This window comes from Haemorhous mexicanus, chromosome 5 (assembly GCF_027477595.1).
Source record: "Haemorhous mexicanus isolate bHaeMex1 chromosome 5, bHaeMex1.pri, whole genome shotgun sequence".
In the NCBI taxonomy this organism is placed as follows: Eukaryota; Metazoa; Chordata; class Aves; order Passeriformes; family Fringillidae; genus Haemorhous; species Haemorhous mexicanus.
Window position 1 is genome coordinate 197,885 of NC_082345.1, and position 15,308 is coordinate 213,192.

The following is a 15,308-nucleotide window of genomic DNA, read 5'->3' on the forward strand; positions in this document are numbered from 1 at the left end:
AGCTCTTGGGTATGAATGGAGAAGATAAAATCTGCACTTCAGCATTGCAAGTGAAGAGAGAGGTGGTGTGACTTGCCCAGGCCACCCCATGAGTAGGGGGCAGAGACATCAGGAGATCCTGGACCTCTGTTTCCCATTCCAGCAGAGGAACGAGTGGATCCTGCAGGGAATAGGTAGCAGCTGGGGATTTCTGGGGCCCGGGCGGCCAGAGGGCAATGCAGGAGACAGAACTGCTGGGAAGGGCTTGTGCTGAGCTGTGCCTCTGCAGCCCCTGGGGAAGAGCTCTCCGTGCAGCACTGCTTCCAGAGCAGCTCCGCAGCACAGGCTGCTCGCCATTGGCCATGGAGAGGGACGAGAGCCCTGTCGGACTTCCTGGGAAGGAGGGGAGGACTGGGGATTAGGAGGAGACCTCCCAAAGGCTCAGTAAGGAGCACTAGAAGCTTCTTAAATAGAACAACTGTACTCAGCACAGTCGCAGCTGAGACTGTAAAGTACCGGTAAGTTAACTCATTTAAACCCAGCATGCTGTACACAGTACTGATACCACTATGTAGCTCAGACAAAACCTGCAGCTCAAAGGTTAAGTAGTTTGCCACACAACTACCTCAGCGAGGAAGGCACTGCCAGCCCTAGCTCCTTCTCTTCCCCTCCAAAGTTTCTCTTTGTGAAAACAGGCCAGTCTCTACCAGAAAGAATTTGATCTCTGGGGCCCACATCCTGCGAGTGACCGCACAGCAAGTCCCAGAACCACCAGAGTGCCAGAGCCATAGGGGAATTTCTGCTTACCTGGACTTACTTCTATCTCAAGGCCTGAGACAATATATAGGTAGGTAAATACCTGGAAGTTGAAGAGGATTTATGCTTTTACTAGAGAACCATGGTAACATACAGATCCAGGACCTTGTATTAAACACTTCTTTTAAAATCACAAGGGTTACTCCACAGTTACCTCCCGATATGTCATTTATGTCTGCAATATTCCTACTGGGACCTGTGCTTTAAAGACTGTATTGCTATGCCTAGAAAACATTAGAAGATACCAAGATCTGGGCAGTCATCCCCAAGCATACACTTGATTTCAAAAGAATGAGATTTGCTGAAAAAAAAATAAAGGAAAAAGAAAGAACCATACATTTTATTTACTAATGATAATTTTTACAGTTTAATTGTACTGTCTACTTAAAAGTTTCTTTTTGATTATGAGGAGAGGGAAAAAGAAGCAAAAAGTAATGTTCACAATGGGAAACATTAAGAAATTCACAATATATGAAATCCATAATAAAACTGTGACTGCTATGGGTCAGCATGTTTTAGACTACACCACTCTGCTACTGCAATGATGGGTGAGCACTGCAGTGGTATCAGTACCTGTGGGAAGATATAAACAGTAAGAGAGTTTGCCATCTCAGCTTTATTCACCCTTCAGAGCTCTGCCATGAAACAAAACAACTCAATAAATAAAAACTTTAATTGGAAAAGAAAAAAGCAGCCCACTACTTCACTTCACCTCCCCATCTCTTTTGGAGAAGAGAGCAGAACTTCCTATAGTGATGTTGAGTGGTGTACACTTTGCAGCCAAAGAAAAGAATGGTAAAGTGTCTCTGTGGCAGAAAGGAGTTAAAAATCTCCCTAGAAAAACGCATTTCAGTTTTTCATAAACTACACCACAAAACTTAGGGCATGCCTTGACACATGCCAAAGCTCAGGAATTAGTCTTCTGACAGAGCAGCACAGCCTTCTTAAAGGCACAGCACATCCTGCCACACCAGCAGATGAGGGGCGAGGCAGAAAGGAAGGAGATGCAGTCATCAGGAAAAAATAAAAAGAGCCAGGAGGAAATGAAGTTGTAAACCTTATGACTCATCAATTCTTTTGCTACAGTATCTACATAAAGCTCCTTTATCATCAGAAAACAAAGAATAAAGAGAGTAAAAAGAAAGTAGGAAACTAAACAGGGTCTATTTAACACCCTTCCTCCTCCATCCCACTGACTCTCTGCAACCTCTGGAAATAAAGGCATTCTTAAGGATGCCTTTTTGTTTATTGAGGTTAGTCTTAGGACACCTTTGGTTTTGCTAATCCTTTATCTCATTTTTGCCCTCACCACAGCCGAGTACTGACTTGAAAGAGAGGACTTGGCCTTACTTGGACATCTTCCCAACCTCTGGAAAACCTCCTGTAATTCTGCATCCTGTGACCAACCATGCCTGCATGACCACAGCTGCCTCCCTTTGGGGCTTTCTGCCCCTTCACCTCCATGTGGGATTCACACATGGCATCTGTCTTCTACGTTGTGACAAAGAAAGGCTCATGACAGTATCTCCATCCTAAGCAATCACGAGGTGACACCCAAGAAGACCCCTTTGTCTAGGGCTAGAAAGGGATGCTCAGCCCCTGTTGCTACTTCTGCAGTAAACAGTCTGCCCTGGAAAGCTTCAGACCTGACCCTCCAGGCAAGCCCCAGCTGCTGCAGCTCCACTGCCTGCCTCACTGGCTTCCACCAAACATGGCCATCCATGCCATGGCAACCAGCAGACAGTCAGGGCCGATTTTCGGGACCTTCCCTTCTGGAAATTTTCAGTGTGAGGCAGAGCAGCCCGAGTGCGCCTAGGAGATCCTCTCAGCAGAGAGGCCTGCATCTGAGCAAAAGCTACCCAGACTGCAGCAACCACCCAATTCTAGTTTCTTTTCACTGTCTGCTGATGGATGACATTTTTTACCTGTACACTGAGCTCCTCGGCCTCCCCACCTTGCTTCTTTCCTGCTTCTCCTTCACCCTTTGCTTTTGTACTCCCTCTTTGGTTTTTGTCTCTCTTGGCTAGCTAACTCTTCCTCAGGCAGTTTTTGAATATAAAGGGAAAGGAAAATAGTTGGTACTAACACAAAATTGCAAACCACTCTTCAGCTGGCTCTCAGGGAATGAGGGCTTCAGTTCACCTGTTTGGACTGTGAGCTGTTCTTTACCCTCTTCACTTTGGGGATTCACTCTATTCTTCAGCCAGCAAAACAGGGGCCTACACTCAGATTTGGACCCCAGTCCCCAGCATAACCTAACACAGGTTGTGAATTGAGAAATACCTGCTGAAAGCATCCATGAAATCCCACCCCCTTTGTCAGCAGTTTTTGGTTTTACAGAGCACAGCAATACAAGCAGTTCTTGAAATACAGTAGACAGCTAAATCTTTTTTGTCTTGTTCTTCTGGATAAAGGCACCAGGAGAGAATTAGGACAGGAATAGGCCTTTTATACTCCCATCCAAAATATCAAGCTTTCATGATAAATCAATTCTCCTGGCTTGTAGTATTGCTCTTAGTTATCTCTGTAAAGGTTCTGGGAATTAAAGACAGTGCAGTGGTCCAAAAAAAAAAAAAAATGCAGTGGTTCTGCTGGAGGAAGTGAGGACCAATGCTCTGGATTATATGACCTGTGGCATTACCACCTTCCACTCACATGCCCCCAGGAAAGGAGAGGGGGTTCTGAGTGCCAAATGTACCTGGTTTCAGGTATTACTGTTGCCCGCTCAGTGAATTAAAAACCCAATAACCCAGTAACCAGTGTACACTCCAAGACAAGCTCACAACTTTGCACTTAAACAGGAGTCAAATCTTAAATTTTGATTCAGAAAGCGAGGTCTCAAGAGTTCTGATCAGTAAGTAAATCAAACATTTAAAATACTTTGTGCTCTTATTACAAGATCATGAGACAGTGGAAAATTAATCTTACAAAGTAACTGAGCTCATAATACCCATGATTTTTTGCCTTCCTGAGCTCTGTGTCAATTCTTTCCTAAATTGCCATCTTGCATAATTTTAATTGGCTCCCAGAACACCATGACCTTAATGCAGCAGCTACAGTATCTCAGTGCTGTCTTTTACAGTTATACATGGTACTGTGCCTTCCAAATCTGTGAACCCTGAGAGATCAGAAGCATGTGCTGCACAGTGCTATTTTTCTTATATACAAATATTTCTGATTCAAGGTCTTCCAAGAAGGCTCTGATTGCCTTGGAAGGTCGCCAAGATAAAGAACCCACTGCAGCAACTCACTGAGTTTCTAATGAGCTGCACTGGTGGGCAGCTGTTAATTACAAGTGATATCCTGTCTTTCTCTCAAAGCCATGATATTGCTTGTGCAATGTTCTCTATGAGCATGGCTAGAAACATGAACTGTGCCTTGAGATTACTGTCTCCTCCTGTGCCCAAGGCAGGGAGGTTACTTCAGACCTGAGCAATGCACGAGCCAACTCTGTGAACTTGGGCAATCTTTTACACTGCTGTTATTTGCATGGTACTATATAGCTCTTTGGAACAAATCCTGTAGTCCTGCAAGAATCAACAAAAGCCTAGTGTTCAATAAAAATGGATTATTTCAGAAAATTCATCATTTTCCCTTTGCCTCACAAGGATATCTTTCTGAATGGAAAAACTGCCAGAGAGATTTAAAAAACAATCCAAAATTGCAACACTTATCTGTGTTCTTGGACTCTGTAGCACTCGGTGCGATGGAACTTCCATAGGAACTTAAAAATGGGGACTTTTTGCCATCCTTCACACTTCCTCATACTGAGACAGTCCCTTCAGACTGTGATACTGGGCAGTGCCAACAGCCAGAGTATTAAAAGCCTTAATTGCACAAATTATTTTATACTTGTACCTTTAAATCTTCATTTCATCAGGTCAGCAAGTACAGTACTATGACCTCTCTCAGTAGGTATCACATTCTGAGTGTTTTCTCAGGATGCTCTGGGAAACAATTTATCTCAAAGGGCAGAGTGATGGAATTTTTTACACTCCACAGCAAGATTTGGAAGAACTCTTCACTGTCACTGTAGCTCATTAGCCAGTCTCAGTTTTCAATTGGACACAACATGGTATCAACACCTGACTTATCACATAGGTGGAATGTAATCCTCGTAATTTAACTTATAGAGGATTATTCAAACCTCAGTGATGTGACCTGTCCTCCTGGAGAAAATGGAAGAGGAATGAAAGGTACTACTTTTACCTTTCTTTACTTACTGCAAAATTCAATGTAATAAAAGTAAGACTTAAGCTGTTATATGGTAGAATTATTTCACATAGTAATAACAGGTAGATCTATAGATAGAATATTTTGCTTGTACCTACACTTTACTACTGCCTGTATTTGTGAGATGGCAAATAAGTAAAAGGATGAAAACTGGAAACAGCATTTGAATTACTTTCTTCCTTTTGATTAAATTCTCCATAAGAGCTATGGAGAGAGACAAGATGCTTGTGACCACAGCAATGGCAGTGTAGTGGCCTGGAAGGTCAGAACTGGAAGGTACATTTAGAACACTCTTGAGATAAAATTCTGTTGTTCAGTTTGGTCTTCTACTTCTTTAAGCTCATTTAGCTCTAGCTACTAGAAAATTCTAGTACAGGAAAATTCAGATCTCATTCTGTAACTGCTGGAGAAAACTGGGCACATTCAGGGTGCAATGCATCATTTAAAGAATACTTCAACCTGGTCAGGAAAGTCATGCTGGGTTATGTGCCTGTTCTCTCTCCACTGGCTATAAAGATATGATAATATCAGATATGGATATGGTATTCCAAGCTGTAAACACCTAAAATTAGATTACATGAATGTCATCCCCAGGATTTTTTTGCCAGATTGAGAATAATACAAGTGCAAATAATCTGGCATCCAATTAATGAATGTTTAATTTCCTCAATTACGTGCTCTGACCCTGTATGAAGAAATCTTTGAGAGCTATCACTGGTACAAGCTCAGCTGCTATTTCAAGTTGGGAGATACTAAATTAGTATTTCTAGGATAATGATCTGCTGACCAAAGGCATTGAGAGACTGAAAGGAAAAGGACAAAGGCTTTCATGAAACAGCCTCCACAGAAAGACTGGCTAAGAACATCTTCTGGCTAGGAAATCAAATGAAATTTTAGGGAGACTTCAGCTTACAGTTACACCCTCCAGCAGTGAACAATAATTGAAAAATAAATGAAAATACTGCCAGATTCTCTTCTTTGTATTTGGAGCAGGCGAAAAAGGGAACAAAGAAAGAAAATTTTGCCAGGATTTTCCCAAAATACTAATTACTGTAAAAATGAGTGCTCCTCTGCAGTAACACAGTAAACCCTTCTAACCTCCTTTATTATCTCAACACTCTCCTACTGACTTCTGTCTCCTCATGAGGACAGACAATTAGTCACTTTGCCATTTCTGATTGGCTCTGACATGCCAAGGCTTCTGCATGTGCTGGATTTGAAACCTGTGACATTTCCATGAAATAACACAGGACACATCCAGAAAGTAATGTACAAACCTATGTACAAACACTTACAAAGGCTGTGGCCTGCAGATGTAAACTAATGGGGGCCTCAATACCTGTTTTCTAGGGCCCCTGTTACAGTACAGGCATATTCCTAAGATCTTTAGATTATAGCATACCACAATGAAGAGCAAGTAATACTTATGACTATAAAAATATCTTGGAATATAAAATGTGAATAAAACTGTAAACATTGCTTAAAGTTTACTATCTTGCCAGCCAAGTAATGCATTTCTGCAAAGAAAAAAACCCAAGTTTGCAGTGGGAAGGCAGTGATTTTTTCATAAGATGTTGATATTTCCAGTCAGAAAATGCTCTGTCAGGGTGCTGGTAAGTTGCTCAAGGTACAATGTTTAATAGTATCTCCTCGCATGGTGGGAACTCTGATCTGACTGTCCATCAGAGTAAGGTTACAGATTACATGGCAATATAGAAACAGTTTATAATAGGACAGTTTGCAAATGCTGCACTAAGAACAGTGGGCTTACAAGTAACTCTGTTTATTCTGACTTATTTAGAATACCAAGAATAAAAAGTTTAACAATGAACAAACCAAAGACCAGTTCTACACAGAGAATGTTTAAAACATTCCAGTGAAGCATGAAAGCAGCTTTTAGTTCTGCTGGCAGTGGCTGAATCTTCCTAGGAGTATCTGGAGTTGCAGCTGACAGAACACGTTTGGTAGCAGATTAGTTGGTAGACTGTTGATTTAGCTAAGAGCAGATATGGGTATTTGTTTTAGGGAGAGTTGTAAAGTTCAGAAACAAAAATTTTCTGGGTATGCTTGAAATAATACAGGCAAAGATAGCAGGGATTTCCTGCCTGAGTAATTCTTCCCTCACCTTTTCCAGATCAATCACTTATGAAGAGAAAAGCGGATGCCCATAGTCCTCATGACTCGGGACTGTCAAGTTCCCATTGTACAATATCCCCTCTCTGCTACTGACATCCTTAACTCACGTGTCAGGTAATCCAGAATGGCAGTACCCAAACAGCACTTGAGAAATCCTAAGGGACAAGAAGTGCAGCACAAGTAAAAATGAGCGGGCTCATTTTCCCCTCAGTTTGAAACATCTGTGCCCAATTTACAGAACAAGATAAATTCTGCTGTAGGTTTCAGCCTTGCAAACATCCCTGGAGGTGTTCAAGGCCAGGCTGGACATGGCTTGGAGCAACGGGCTCTAGAGGAAGGTGTTCCTGCCACAGCAGGGGGATTGGAACAAGATGATCCTCAAAGTCCCTTCCAACCCAACACTGTGACTATGATCAGAAGGCTCTGGCAAACTGCAGTTTATAGGGACCATTTACTCCTGCAGCCTGGGATGAGACCAAGTAACACTGTAGGAAAATGCAGCTACCACTGCAATAAGGTAGTACCGAAGAGGAATTCCCACCATTCCCACACCATACAGATCGGGAAGAAAGCATGCAGCATGCATTACTACCAAGGAAATCGAAATAAAAATTTTCAAGAGCCAATCCTTTAGAAAAGACCTCATTCCTTAAAAAACAAAGGAAAAAAAGTCAGAGCCATGGCAGAGATTAGATTCTGCAGTTTAGTGATAAAGTAAATAAATCGCTATATGTTCAGAAAGAAAATCCTTCTGCAGGAGGAAACTGACAACTGCTTTCTGGGAAAATTTCTAAGTTGTTTCGAAAAAAACAAGACTTCCTACACGTGATGATAATGTTAAAAGAAAAACAGAACAACATCAAAGAGTAAGTACATTTACTTTCTTTTCACATAAATGCACTTGCACACCACCATACACACTCTCCTTTGACCACTAGCATTTTCAAGAAATCATTAAAAACCTTTTTCTTCCTAAAAACCTTGAATCTCAAACACAAATCCAATTCTAAGAATGAATATTAAGGGTCTGGCCAGGCCCCCCTGCAGGAAAGCTGCAGCTGTGTAAGACATTCCTACAGCTCAGCTGTTCTGTGTCCCTTCTTGTCACACCTATATATATGTGTGTGTATATATATATATGTGTGTGTGTGTGTATATATATATATATCTATATATGTATGTATGTATATATGTATGTATATATATATGTGGGTCATTTGAGAATCCATTGTTTCTTTAGTGCACAGCCAGCCAGGGCAGCTAAATCTATTTCTGCAACACTGATCTTAGTGAACAGTAGCTGAATGCCCTCCTTCAGCTTGAGGGCACTCTGGGGGGTCACACCCCAGCCTTTCCATCAGGCACTCTGGCTCTCCTCTTCAGGGCTTTTTTCCTCAAGGACACAAAGTTATTTAGAGGCTCCTCTCAGCAACAATTCAAGCAATTTTCTATATTGCTTGCTCACAATCCTGATTCAGTTTTAAATAGATTTCCAACTGAAAGTTCATGCATATAGCATTTTCTGAGTTGCATTAAAGCTAGATGGATGCAGACTGACATGCACTGATGCTAAAAACTCTAAAGCACTGCACTATTATTCAGGTATTTTCCTGTGGCAGAAATTTTGGAGGAGAAATGTTAACCCTACAAAGTCCAACAAAATGAACTCTCCAGGCATCTGAATTTGGAAACATTTTCCAGTTGGAATTAGTATTGCAGAAATATATGCTTACCTGCTAAAGGAAGAAGAAAACAGGACTGAATAGTAAACAGGGAAGACTCTGCAGCAGGTTTCTGAGAGTCAACATGAAAATTCTTGACAGGCAATACAAACTGGTTGAAAAAAGTCAGGCCCTCGCAAAAAAGTCACCTCTGCAACAAAAGATGAACAAAAAATCAGTATTGTAAATATTGCTATTCTACAGTATGTTTCAAGAGTGCACTAATAAACCCATAATTACACACACAGAAGTAAAATAAGCACAATAATCAGTGCTGTTCCACCTCACTGCTGACTCAAGTATTTCCTCTAGCACTTTTCCCTTTTCTGTTTTATTTTCTTCATGGGGAGCAACTCATTGGCACCATCATTAAAAGCTACACTTACCTCTAAAGAAGGCACAAGAGCTTCCATGGGCACAGACAGTGCAAGCAGTTTTGTGTCCCAACATTAAGGAGGTGACAGAAGAAGATTTGAAATATGCTGCAAGATCTGCTGTGATTGGCTTCGGAGAGCAGATGTCCTGGAAGGCCCAAGAAAGCCTTAAATGAATAATTTAGAAATACTGGGAATTCCTTCTTTAGGGCTTCAAATGATGGGTACAATATCACTGCCTGTCCTGTGCTGGTCTTCTAGTGCCCCTCTGCAGTGAATATTAACACAGTTAACAAACCCAGAGTGGATAAAAAGGTGAAGCACAGAATTAAGAATTATGTGACTTCTAACCCCAACATAAACAGCTTCATAATTAAAAGATTATTTTTTTCAAATAACTGGTCAATAAATATAGAACACTATTAGGAAAGTAATATATATGTGTGTGTGTATATACTCCCCCCCATATATATATATATATATATATATATATATATATATATACACACACACACATATACACACACACACATACATATATATATATATACACACACATGCACATACATACACTACACACACAGATACACAGTAGTATTCACATGCACCCACATTCTGAGTACAGTTCTTCATGTCTTGCACTTTGTGCAGTTTTTAGTACCAACTCTAACACGCCGCTAAATTGAACTAAAAATACATATATGTCCTTTTTGGCTTAGCTCATCCTGGGCATAAATCACTCTGGCTTTTGTTTTGTGACATTTCATGCTGACTTTGCAAGGATGTGACTGCATGTGTTTAAAAATATGTATTTTAATCTTTGCTGCACTTCAGAGAATGAAACAATGCCCTTATATTCCCCCTTTGCTCCACGGGTATCAGCTTCACTCTGTTACCACTTATTTAGGTGAACTTAGAGATGTTAGCTTAAGTCAGAGCACTGGGCAAAGTCAGTGCATTTTGCCTGCAATGCATTCAGGAGCACAAACACAGCAGCTCAGCAGAGAGCTGCAGAGCTGGAGAAAGCCTTGAACTGCTGTCCCGAGCCCCCGCAAAACACAAGGTACCAACATACAAACGTCACCCAGAGCAACAGCAATTCCTGTGGACACAGCTGGACACTGCAGGAGTGCATGAAAAGCTGCACTAATTGTATGAGAAATCCCACTGAAGTGCTGAGGCCCGAGCAGCAGGCCTCGGCCAGAGCTGACTTACAAGATGGACCCTGGGCAATACGTGGCTGACACCACCAGTATTATTTAGCTAAAAACACATGACTGAGATGCTGAAGCTATCTGTTTAACACCAAACTGACTGCTTTAGAAACTTTCACATAACCTTGTGCAGTTATCTGCCAGAAACGTAGCGTTCCAAGACTCCTCCCCAGCTGACATGAACAGAGACTTGGTTGTAGGGTATTTTATGGGAAACCCTGCCGGCCAAGGCAGGGCCCTGGCCAAGCCCTGGTCCCTGCTGCTGGGAAGTGTGCCATCAGAGCAAGGAGTTTCTGTGATAAAATATAATCAAGCCACTTGGACTTGCTGGCTTGTGCCTATAAATGCTGGGCCCACTTTTGGGGTGAATTTGGAGCTCTCTCCTCTGGGTGGAAGCACTGTGTAGGATTTCCCCAGTTGCCTGGAGGGGCTCTCCAGGTCCTCGCTGTGAAATGGGGCTCCCAGGGACTGTGGGCTCTGCATGATGGTGGAGTATTTAGGCAATTGGTGATGTATCTATCTCTCTCAATCACTACTCTCTCTCTTCGACAGTAATGATTAGGTGCATTACCTTTCTTACTTTTGCTTGCTGCTAAAGCCAAGCATGTAGTTTTATTAGATATATCATTTTACTTTTGCGTTGCCTTAAAAGTCACAGTAAAATAAAACCACTCTTTCCATTGGTGTCTGTGTCCTTTAAATTGCCCCCATCAACTGGCAGAACATCTCCTGACTTCAGACAGATATTATCAGCAGAGAGCATAATAATAGCTAATTTGTTCTCAAAAAATGAAATGCTTATGGGTATGAAAATAGTGTTTTGCTTGGACAACCTGCTTTTACATTTCTATCTACCAGCACTTCTATGCTACCAGATTTAAAAAAAATCCTCCGTTTTGCCTATAATCAGTGATAATTTGATCAGCCAGGATAAAAAACTTACATCATAGTGCCACTTTTAGGATTTAAGGGGGTCATTTCAAAATAAAATTCCACTGCCTTTTTTACTTAAACTGACTTAACTTTGATGATTAAAGCTCAGCTATCCCATCAATGCAAGCATGAAGTATAATTTTTTTTTTTAACTTGTCGAAATACATTCATCTTGCCTTTATCTAGCATTCAGTATATCTAAAATACTTATAGGTTCAGGAGAAAATAAGAATGCCTAGAAAAACCCAACTCATGATGCTGTTGCATACAAGTTCCAGGAGACTGTAACTAAATATTCCTTTCTCCAGCTGAGCAATCGGTGCATTCTTTGGCAGATAAAGCAAATGATGAATTCATTTGTCATCAAGTATTGATACCATCCCTTAAACCAAGCATTTCCCAGAAGCAGAATTTCAGAATTGCATGACAGTTTTCTCAGGCACACACTGCTGGCCCACCCCTCCACTTCACTCCAGGGATAGCAGCAACGCAAGGCTCTCAAAAGAATCCCTGTTAATGACCCAAAATTACCTTCAGGCTGTAGCTTTAGAGACCTCCTGACCAGCATGGAAAGAAACATGACTCCAGAGGTTTTTGGACTCTAAAGCTGCTACAAAATCCAGACTCATCCCAAACTGCTCTGAGCCACAGCGCAGTACGATTTCCAGGTAAATTCTACGTGTTAGGCAGAGGAGGAAAAGGTGTGGTGTGGTTAGTTGTGAATTTGTTCAAAACCAGAATGTTACTCCTGGCAGCCTGCTTCTGTTGCATGTATTCTGACTTTCTTTTCTTTTGCATTAGTTACACTTAGTCTGCTTTTATATCTCTGAGGACATAAACTAATGAAGATCAAAACCTAAAGGAAATAATTCTCCTGAAAATCCTCTGTGCTAGTCTTAAAAGAAGCTAGATGAAAAAGTTATAGAAAGCTCTGCATTAGAAAGTGTCAAATTTAACTCTGGAGACAAAGAGAAAGCTAGAATGTACTAAAAACAAAATTGAAAATTTAAGGGGCTGATTACAGGATTAAAACGGTCTAAAAGCATCAATATATCCCCCATCTTATCTCAGATTATGACTTTTTCAATACTCAAGGCTCCAACTTAAAAGCTCTCTTCACACTCACAGCTCCAGGAATTCATATTTAGAAACTCTCATTCTTCAATTCCCATAGACTGACTCTGAAGCATTAAGGACTAATTGATCACAGGAACAACGATGCACAGATCCCTGCCAGCTGCCTACACGGCAGAGTGGTGATGTTCCACTTTGCAGGGAGCACCAAGTGAAGCGCCTTTCACGGCACCCCAAGCTGAATTCAGATTCAGCTAAGTGCAAACACCTCGCAAGCAAAGCTTCCAAATGCAACTGCAGCACTGCCGGCATTTTCACACTCCAAGCAGGCTGTGAATTTCATCCTGGAGATAGAAGAGTAACACATCTTTCAAGGGGTGAACTACAATTTAACAAAATAGATAAAAAACCATCGTGATGGCAATGTTCCTCAAATCTATAAATGTCTTTATAGACTGAGATTTTTAAATCTTTCTGCACTGTCGAAGCTCTGCCTTCATGAAAATCCTAAAAAAATATTGAACAATTTCAGCAGGAAAAGACTAGAAAATCCTATTCATAGTGTGCATAATTGGAAGTTAAATTCACCTTTGATGTATTAGTGCCTTGGTTTACAGGCTGCCCATTTATAAGTCTCACATTAAAGTTAACATCCCATGGTGATTTCAATAAAACATTAAAGCTTCAGGGTTAACTCAAGGAGAAGAGCTCTTGGACAGGTGGGCGCAGCACAACCAGACACCAGAAGTTCCCTTTGAACTCTCCATGAGTTCTTTCAGGACAAAACAGAAGGGTCTTTCCTTTGCTTCCATTAAAGCACTTGAACTCATGAATTTTTGAAGTAGCATTTAAAGGGTTTTAATGCTAGAGGATGCAGTGAGTGTAAACGAGGTCATTTTGTAAGAATTTCAGTTGAGAACATGCTGAATCTCCTTTCCTGGCTCAGTCACTTTAGGAATCTGAGACACAAAAACTGTCAACTGTTTTCCCCCTGAATTTGAAAACAGCATAAATCCAGGCAGCAGCCTGGCACTACCTCTGCAGCAACACTTCTCTGCCCACCACAAAAAAAACCCCAAAAAAACAAAAAACCAAAACCAAAACCAAAAACAAACAAAACCCCCCCCCCCCCCCCCAAAAAAAACCCCAAAAAAAAACCCACAAAAAAAATTCCACCACTCCACTTCATCTTCCTTTGCTTTTGACTGAAATGCCAAATGTCAACATCAACATTTCTTATTGGCTTCCTTCCTCATTCCCAGGAACTGCAGGAGGTGGGAAAAGAAAAAGGGAACATGTCAATTTATCCTCCTATTTATAAACAATTCCTGCACAGTGAGGAGGTCCTGGTCATCCTCACCCAATGAGCCCAGTGCTCAGCCTGTCTGCATGGAGTGTCAGACCCCATGTGGAAAACGTCTTCAGGAATGGCAGCTTCCTTTTAAGAACAATAGCAAACCTCTAAGGAGATTAGCAAGCTTTGGAAGGAGCATGAGAAGCAGGGGAGAGAAGCATCTGACAGCAGAGAAGAGCCAAGAGTGACTTCCAGTGCAGCAGGAATTTACAGTCTGCATGGCAAAAAATGAATTATTAAGTCACAACTCACAAACCCCCTTGACAACTTTATCTGTCTCTTTTCACACTTCTGTAGACTTTGCTGAACATGCTCTAAGGATCACCAAGGTTATCATGAACATCTCTACTCAAACCACGAGGCTTCTGGAACACCACCTTTCAGGAATTCACCTCTCACATGGCTCTACTTTCAGAGCAGAGCTGGACTTACTTATTTCAACAGTGGGGATCACAGACAATGCCAGCAATGGCATCAGATAGAGGCATATGGAGAAATGCATTGGAGTTTTACAAGAGATGCTCACAAGGCCCCAGTGGCAAACAAAAACTCTGAGTGGATGGCAGGGATTGGGCAAAAGCAATGGCAAACATTGTAATTCTCAATTCCCATGGCCACTATGACTACAGGGAAACTTAAAAAAAATAAAGGCAAAAATAAAATGAGCTCAATCCTTACATGGACAGCACTCCACCATCATGAATCCTGAAAACAGAAATAATTATCACTTGCATTTAATAGTATGAGGGAAACAGGAAAAAATTGAATAAGAATATTAAGCAGGCAGTTCATCCTAAGCTCATTAGAGATTACTTTCAAGTCTGCAAAGAGATATTTAAGAAGTGATGCCACTACTATCCCTCCTGCCCCACCAAAGCAAAGATGCTCACGGGGCTGTGTTTTACTGTTCCTGTGTAAATCCAGTGGTATCAGCTCTGCTGCCAAGGGAGGTGAAGCTTTGCTGAAGCTGCCAGATGCAATAGTAAGATAACTTTCTGCTCCAGCAGCCTTGCACATTTTGAAGAAAGGCAGCAAATAGCTGGGGGCAGCAACTTCTTATATTTCCTGTGACATTTCTACCACATTCTGAGACTCAGATTCTGACTCTGCATGAGATGGCAGCTGCTTAGTCAAAAGTTTCCCCAGGAAACCCAAAAATATGAGAACACAGCCTGCATCTGCTGCCATTCTCAGAGCACATACTACTGCCTGAATGCCTTGAGAATAACAGAAGAAAAGGATATAAAAGAAGCTTTTGCCTCCTCTCCTGTGAGGCTGATATGCCTGGACATCAGAGAACAAATTACTGTGAGAGGAGACAGAGCAGGTTTCTTATCTTTTAGCTCACAAAGTCTGGGGTAGTGTGAGTATAGGCCTTGGACTTCTACAGAGGTTGGCAAGTTCATGGGTCTGTTGATTCTCCATTACTGAAAGCAGCCAGAGGCTGGATAAGCTGTGCACCAAAGTTAGGACT

General features: G+C 41.5%; 1 protein-coding gene across 7 annotated transcripts in view; it reads right to left on the reverse strand.

Annotated features, from left to right (window-relative positions):
- Window positions 1-15,308, reverse strand: part of PRR5 (proline rich 5) — a 76,391-nt gene that overhangs the window by 46,521 nt on the left and 14,562 nt on the right. For 4 of the 7 annotated variants that reach the window (XM_059847964.1, XM_059847965.1, XM_059847959.1 and 1 more), the window contains exons 2-3: window positions 9,272-9,407; window positions 8,898-9,036 (exon numbers count right to left, since the gene is read on the reverse strand). The exons of the other annotated variants lie outside the window; for them this stretch is intronic. The gene's annotated coding sequence lies outside the window, so the exon portion shown is untranslated. The remainder of the gene's footprint in view (window positions 1-8,897; window positions 9,037-9,271; window positions 9,408-15,308) is intronic. 7 annotated transcript variants of the gene reach the window in all.